The 6,937-nt window shown below is 36.7% G+C and overlaps 1 pseudogene; it reads left to right on the forward strand.

Moving 5' to 3' along the window:
- Positions 1-5,967: 5,967 nt before the first annotated feature.
- LOC140523659 (proteasome subunit beta type-3 pseudogene) lies at positions 5,968-6,565 on the forward strand (annotated as a pseudogene).
- The last annotated feature ends 372 nt before the right edge of the window (positions 6,566-6,937 follow it).

Here is a 6,937-nt window from a genome sequence, read left to right on the forward strand (position 1 = left end):
ACTGTATTATAAAGTAGTAATCATCAAAACAATCTAGTATTGCCCAAGAAATAGAGTGGTAGATCTGTGAAACAGATGAGGTACACAATACACAGTAGTAAATGACTATAGTAATCTAGTGTTTGATGAATCCAAAGACTGAAGCTTTTGGGATAAGACACACAATTTGACAAAAATTACTTGGGAAACTGAAACATAGATTGGCAAAAAAAAAAAAAAAAAATAGGTATTGTGCAAAATCTCATGGGGTATACCAAGATAAGGTCCAAGTAGGTACATGATTTAGACATAAAGGGTGATTATCATAAGCAAATTAGGGCAGCATCAAAATACTTCCTGTCAGATTTATGGATAAGGGGAGAATTTATGACCAAATCAGAGAAAAAGAGTATTAAGAGATATAAAATGGATATTATTATATTAAATTACATAGGGTTTGCACAAACAAAACCAATGCAGCCAAAATTAGAAGGAAAGTAGGAAATAGGGGAAGGGGGAATTCTTATAGAAAGTTTCTCTAATAAAGTTCTGATTTATTAAAGATATAGAGAACTGAGTAAATTTATAAGAATACAAGTTACTCTTCAACTGATAAGCAGTCAAAGGATATGAACTGACATTTTCCAGAAATTAAAGTTATCTATTGTCATGAAAAATGTCCTAAATCTCTATTAATTAGAAGAATGCAAATTAAAACCAATTCTGAGGTACTGCCACATATTTATTAAACTGACTAACATGACAGAAAGGGAAAATGTGAAATTTTGGAGGGAATGTGAAAAAATTAGGGCACTAATGCATTGTTAGTAGAATTGTAAACTGATCAAACAAGCATAGATTGAACTTTGGAATTATATCCAAAGGACCCAGCAATACTACTATTAGGTCTATATCCCAAAGAGATCAAAGAAAGAGGAAAAGGACCTATATGTATAAAAATATTCATAGCAGTGTGGTAGCAAAGAATTGGAAATTGAGGGCACATCCATCAATTGTGGAATGGCTGAACAAGTTGTGGCATATGATTGATTGTAATGGAATACTATTGTGGTATAAGAAATAATAAGCAGAATAGTTTAAAAAAACAGTAAAGACTTATGCAAACTGATGTAGTGAAGTGAGCAGAACCATGACAAAATTATAGACAGTACTGTGTGAGTGTTCATCCTTCACTGCCGAAGAAGATCATGCCATTAGAGAAATAGTGACATGACTTGCACTTGACTTTGTTTTGAGTGAGGAAGGGCTGTGCAGGTCACCAGCCTCACTTCTCCTCCAGAGCCATCTGAATCCAGCCAGTCATCAGGATAAAAGCAATACTGTAAGAATGATTAACTGTGAATGACTTAGGTATTCTGATCAATACAATGATCCAAGACAATTCTGAAGGACTTATAATGAAAAATGCTATCCATTGCTAGAGAAAGAGCTGATGTAGTCTGAATACAGAGTGATGCATTATGTTTTTCTTTTCTTTTTTTTCTTTTTGGTCTGTGTTTTCTTTTCCAACTTGGCTAATATAGAAATGTTTCAAATGACTTTTCATGTGTAATTTATAGCAAATTGCTTACCTTCTCAAGGAAAGGAGAGAGGAAGGAAGGAGAGCGAGAATTTGGAACTCAAACTTTTGTAAAACTCATGTTAAAAAATTTTACATTTAATTGAAAAGTATTTAATTAAATAAAAATATCAGGGGAAAGGGCCACTGGAAAATATTCATAAACGGTTGAGAGTCTGTGTTTCATGTTATTTATCTTGTGGTAAGGTTTCAATTTTTCAATTTAAGAAGGGTTCTCTGACTCCTCTCAGAAGCCTCAGGCATTTATCTCCCAAAGGACCACTCCTAAGTGGCCTGTGAACACATGACCTGTTGTTGTTTTTGTCACTGTGTGTCTTTTCTTGCTACTTTAAGGTGAAGGAGATTGATGATAGCTATGACCTTATTAGCCTCAGAAGGTCAAAATGGAGTGCCAACAGAAGTCCAGGAGCCAGGATTTGCCAAAAGCCATATAGTAAGGAACAAAATACCAAGTGATCTGTTTGACCCAGCTCAGAAGTAGCTGAGACAAGGATTGTTCAATGGCTATGCCATATATAGAAATTAATATGATGGGGGAATATACTCTGTAAAGACTACATTAAGTTTGAGTCTACTCTTTCCAGAGAACAAATAGGGCACAGTTGGGGAAAATGTCCAGTATGGACAATAAGCCTAAACTTTGGGAAGAAAGTTTATTTCTTTCTCAGGGTTACTTCTCTTTTCCATCTAATTAAATTCTTCATTAAAGACAGGCGGTTAAATAGCCCAGATGGAAGACATGACCTATCTATGAAGGTAGAACTGAAATATGATGAGTAGTTGATTTGATTTTTCTCCCCATGGGGGGGAATAACAGGCTGTCATAAATCTCCAGATTTCACCTCTCTTCCCCATGCTTTTACAAAGAAGAGAAATCTCTCCCTAATAAAATAACACATATTTGGACTCAGATACAAAGCTGGTGACCACCATGTGTCTTGAAGTCCAGTTCTTCCCATTACCTAACATTGGGCCTTTTTTAGAAAGCATAATTTTGCATTTCCATCTGCCCTTTTTCTTTCAATATCTCTTACAGCCAAGGATGCACATTAATAATGTGACTAGCTGGCATTAAGGGGAAAGTCCATAACTATGGAACAATTTTAAATTAAATGATTCTCTAGAAATTCTCTCTCTCCATATATATACATATATATATATATGTGTGTGTATGTGTATGTGTGTATGTGTGTATACATGCATGTATGTATGTATGTATAAATGGAAAGTCACTTTTTTTTTAAACTGAGTCTTCCTATCCTACCCAGGCTAGAAGTGCAGAAAACTTCCAAAGTCCTGATCTCCATACTATTTGGCAGGAAACCATTAACCTGTTGTTTTTCTAACTGGAGCATATTTTCGCTTCCTTAGACAGCCTAATGGCCCTTTACACTCAGGGAGCACACCACATTCATGGTCAACAGTGCAGTCACAGGATAGCTTTAGCCCTATTGTACCTCAGAACTCCCAAATTCAAGTGATCCACCAGTCTCAGTCTTCTCTAGAAGCAGGAATTGAAGGCATGCACCAGCGCAGCTGGACACAATTCAGATTTAACGACCATTCATTAAAGGGCTTGCAACTGGCAAGCACTATGCCATCTAGAATTCAAAAATGAAAAATGACACAATCCCTACCCACAAGGGGCTAAGTCCCACATGGGTGGTGACGATAATGCTCATAATGAGATGCATTTATGTAGTGCTTTAGGGTTTGTAGATGATTATAGGAACATAGATTTAGAGTGTAAAGGGACCTCAGAGGTCCTCTAGCCTAACTTTCACATTTCACAAAAGAGCAGCCTGAGGCCAACATAGTGACTTGTCCAAGGTCTCACAAGTAGTAAGTATCAGAGACAAGATTTGAGCAAAGAGCCTCTTATTCAATGTCCGGCACTCATTCCACTGTGCTGTGATTGTGATCCTTCCAGTAAAGAGAGCTCTTTCTCCACTATTTCCCTAGAGTACCATGTCTGAGCTCTACTTTACTCCACACAACGCACAATCATATGTGTGTGTGTACATGTTATCCCCCTCCCCCACATTAGTTTGTAAGGTATTTAAGAAGAGGGGATACTATCGTTTTCTTTATATTTATAACCTCATTTATTTAGTGCCTTCCAAAGAATTCACCTGTAATAAATGTTGATTGAATTGAACATAATTTATTGCAATGACAATAACAATGCTTTACATTTAATAGTATTTTACAGTGTTCAAAGCATTTCTCATTAGATCCTCACAAAAACCCTACAAAGTAGACAGGTCATGTGCAATTATCTCTATTTTATACATACACATATAGATATATACACACATATGTTTGTGTATTCCATATATATGTATCTGTCATATACATGCATCTTTTTATTGTGTACACATATGTACATGTACATTTTATATGTATATGTACACTTACACAAGGCATCTCTATTTTTTATTATATCTGTGATTTCATCCCAGAAATCCCAAAATTCCACCCACCATGTAGATCAGGATCTCTTCTTGTTTTAATATTTTATTTTTCCCAATTACATGTAAAACCAATTTTTAACATTCTTTTTTTCAATTCTTGAGTTCCAAATTCAATTCCTCCTTCTCTCTGCCCTTTCACTGTCTCTCCTCCCCTGTCCCTGATATGGCAAACCATCTGATATGGGTTATGCATATGTAATAATGTACAATATATTTCCATATTAGTCATTTTATAGAAGAAAACTGTGCCCCAAAAAAGAAAAGAAAAGAAAAGAAAGTTAAAAAATAGTGTGCTTTGATAAGATACCATCAGTTCTTTCTCTAGAGGTGGATAGCATTTTTCACAAGTTCTTTGGAATTGTCTTAGATCTTGGTATTGCTGAAGATAGCTAAGCCATTCACAGTTATTCATCATAAAATATTGTTGTTACTGTATACAATGTTCTCCTGGTTCTGCTTATTTCACTATGTAACAGTTTATCTAAGACTTTCCAGGTTTCTCTGAAACCAACCTGCCCACCATTTCTTCTTGCGCAGGATAGTTTAGCTGTCAGATGTATTGGTAAGAGAAGAATTTAGGGTCAAACAGGAAATAGAAAGCATTAAAAAATGTAAAATGGATAGTTTTCATTATATTAAATTTAAAAGATTTTGCACAAACAAAATATATATTTGTATGTGTGTATGTACGTGTGTGTGTATATATAGATCTATATATATGTATGTATATATGTGTGTGCATACAAATATACAGCACTATGTGTGTGGAGAGAGAGGGGGAAAGAAACAGAGACAGAGACAGGAAGAGTGGGAGGGAGGGAGGAAGGGAGAGAGGAGTATCTATATATGTATACATAGAGAGATTTATAAATGTTATTAGAATTAAACTTAATTTATAACAACAATATATTTCAATGAAAGATAGATGATTATGTTTGATTATCTCATTTATAGATTATATATGTGTATGTGTGTGATGTATATCATATATATATCTTCTTTTTATTGTACATATATATATACACATATATACTTATGTACATTTACACACAGAATAAATTTAAAGATAATAGAAATGGAAAGGGAGTTTACTATAGGGTACTTTGGGAGAAAGGGGCTAACAGTTGAGGGGATCAGGAGAAACTTCTTGTCAAAGTGCTTGAGCTGTATCTTGATGGAAGCGAGGAATTCTGTGAATCAGAGGTATTCCCTCAATACATTCCAGGAACATGAAAAAACCAGTAAAAAGGTATGGACATGAGCAGTGGAATGTTATGTGTTAAGGTATGGGAAAAGGCTAATTTGCCTGAACTGCAGAATAGAGAAGTCAAAGCTATACCCACTTGTAGCCCCAACATGATATTCACAGCACTTACAGAGCCCATGAATATCCCAGTGTAATTCTGAATTGTGAAATACAACAGACTCTCCACATGGAAGACAGAACCAAAACATTTATTCAGACTCCGGAAAGCCAAATCCATCATAGTAACAAAGACGTCTATTCACAGTAACAATGCAGAGAACAACACCAACCCCAAGCCTCACCCCTGCTAGGCTTCCCACAAACCAGCCCCACTAAACAAATCATAAACAGATTCCCTTAAACAGAATTATAAACAAGCTCTCTCACTCACACTAGTTGCTGCCTTTCCCAGCTCTGATTGCTCTCTAACTTCTTGTCAGCTGTGTTCTAGCTCCACCTCTTCCTGTTCTACCCTCCCTTCCCTACCCCTTCCTGTTCCATGTGACTTAAACTCATGTGACTCAGGCTTCTGTGTGACTTAAGCAGGCCACTTAGGCCTATTAATGGATGAGAAAGAGCTTCGCATTCTATCAAAAATGCATCACTTTCAGTCTGGAGAAGTCAGGGATTAGCTACAGATCCTCTGGATCCTTTCTAGTGCTGGCACCATGTCTATTACATCCTATAATGGAGCAGCCATCATGGCCATGAAGGGGAAGAACCATGTGGCCATTGCTGTGATCAGACACTTTGGCATCCAGGCCCAGATGGTAAGTACTCACTTCCAGAAGATCTTCCCAGTGGGTGACCACTTATATATTGCCCTGGCTGGACTTGTCACCAACATACAGGCTCAGTACCTCAAATTCCAGCTGAATTTATATGAACTGAAAGGATGACAAGTCAAGTCATATACCCTCATGAGCATAGTAGCCAACCTCCTCTATGAGAAATAATTTGACTGAGCCAGTCATTGTTGGTTTGCACTCTGAAACCTTTGAACCCTTTATTTGTTCCTTAGACCTCATCAGCTGTCCCAGGGTGAGTGATGACTTTGTGGTCAGTGGTACCTGCTTGGAGCAGATCTCTGGGATGTATAAGTCTCTCTGGGAACCTGATATGGAACTTGAGCACCTCTTTGAAACCATCTCCCAAGCCATGCTGAATGCTGTGAATTGGGATGATGTGTCAGGAATGGGGGTAATTGTCCATATCACTGAGAAAGACAAGATCACCATTCAGACACTGAAGGCATGGATGGACTGACCCCCACTCCCATTTTCCTCTCCCAGAACCCATTAATCTTTGCTAAAACATAAAGTAATAAGATACCTAAAAAAATACATCAATTCCACTAAAAATACATTCACAATACACCACTAAAGCAGAAAAGATAAGTTGTGGCAAGGTGTCAAAGGGTTTTAAAGGCAAAACAAAGAGTTTGGGTTCAAACAAAGCAGGTTCAGCTTAATCGGAAAATCTAGAAAAAATAGAGAAGTAAATTTTCTACTCTCGCCCAAAAAAGACCCTTGACTAAAATCACAGACCCTCAGAATAAGAAGAGATCTTGAAATTGTCTAGTCCAATCTTTACCTAAGAAGGAATCCCCTTGCTTATATCCTTTGAAGTAGTCATCTA

The sequence above is a fragment of the Notamacropus eugenii genome, chromosome 2, assembly GCF_028372415.1.
Source record: "Notamacropus eugenii isolate mMacEug1 chromosome 2, mMacEug1.pri_v2, whole genome shotgun sequence".
NCBI classification, from domain to species: Eukaryota; Metazoa; Chordata; class Mammalia; order Diprotodontia; family Macropodidae; genus Notamacropus; species Notamacropus eugenii.